This window comes from Cebus imitator, unplaced genomic scaffold (genome assembly GCF_001604975.1).
Source record: "Cebus imitator isolate Cc_AM_T3 unplaced genomic scaffold, Cebus_imitator-1.0 Scaffold721, whole genome shotgun sequence".
NCBI lineage: Eukaryota > Metazoa > Chordata > Mammalia > Primates > Cebidae > Cebus > Cebus imitator.
In genome coordinates this window covers 68,234-69,676 of record NW_016108036.1, presented here as the reverse complement: position 1 = coordinate 69,676, position 1,443 = coordinate 68,234, and the positions used below count along the sequence as shown (strand labels likewise).

General features: G+C 52.5%; 1 pseudogene; it reads left to right on the top strand.

The window, feature by feature from the left end:
- The window catches only part of LOC108296512, an 18,307-nt pseudogene that overhangs the window by 6,552 nt on the left and 10,312 nt on the right, over nucleotides 1-1,443 (top strand).

Genomic DNA, 1,443 nt, shown 5'->3' with positions numbered 1-1,443 from the left:
TAATAGTATGTGGTAAGCTCTTTATAAAAGGTAACTTCTCTGCTTAAAAAAAAATTTCATAGCTGCCTTTTAATAAATATCATGTTCCCTTCCTCAGTTAACGACATACACCCCGGTTGAAAAATCACTCTGCCTTTCCAGATGCAGAATCTAATCTTTCCCGTAAGAGTCTGTTAACTGTTGCTTTCTGTAGTTTGTATTCAAAAACAAAGGGTGTATCTTTCCATTTTTTCAATATAATGTTTAGATTGGATATTCTTTTCAAACTGGATACACACTCACACAGTTTAGAATTCCAGCTATGGCTTCCTCTCAGACTGTTAGCCCCTTTCTCACAGGGAACAGTTTTTCCCATAAAGACCTGGAAGACAGAACCCTGGGCTGAGGCTGGTGGGGCCCACTCTGCATCAGAACCACTGGATCATGACTGACGCCTAGTGGCGGCTTCTCTGTTTAACTGTCAGCCCTAGGGCTGCGATGTGAGCCTCCAACCGCGCCGCAGAAGCTTCCAGGAATCTCGGGCCACCCCTGCCCTCTGGGGGGGAAAGGCCCGTTCCTTATCTTTTGAGACCAGCTGGCCTCACAGGCATTCAGTAGACTGGGAAGTCTAGACATATGCTGTGCTGCGCTGGGCTTCCCTGCCCCCATTTTGGGGGTATGAGGGGTGCATTCCAGCCCCCAGTAACCCTGCTGTTTATTCGAACCCCTCACCCCCACCCCATACACTCACAAGTACAAACACTGGTGCAGTCATGGGCACACACTGCCCTGGACAGCAGCATTTCCAGCCTCTGCAGGGCAGTTGCCTTACAGGGAAATTAGTGAGGCACTGAAGAAGACTCAGGGCTCAGGGAAGACCTCTGTCAGGAAGAGGCTCCTAGACCTGGTCTGCCTCTGACTTGCTGGGGGCACTTGAGAAAGTTTCTTCCCCTCTTTGGTCTCAGCTTACCCAGCTGAGAAATGGGGGGTTGGGCCAAATGGTCTAAGGTTCTGGGGACCTCTAACTCAAGCCCACGGCTGGTGGTCAAGATGGGGGAGTCCCTCTGGGTCAGCTGAATGCCTGAGAGACAGGACAGGCCCAAAGGTGAGCCACCTGAGCACATCGGGTGGGCTCAGAGCTGGAGCATGAGCCCCACAGCCTGCAGAATAGCCCTGGAATCAGGAAACCAGTCAGACCAGCCTGGTGGGACTTCAGAGATGTGGGATCCAGCCTTCCCTAGTATTGCAGGGCTGGGGGCTGGGAGCTGCAGATCTGGCCCCAGAGCTGCCTCAGACATACCAAATGGGCTTGGGCAAGACACACCTCTCTCTATGAAATCAGTCAGTCCACGCAGACAAAGAAGGGCTGTGGGAGGCACCTGGCTCTAGCCTGGGGCTACGGACTGGCTTACCGGGTACTCAAGCAGCTGGCCTCTGGGAAAGGGGTCCCAGGTATAAGAGGCA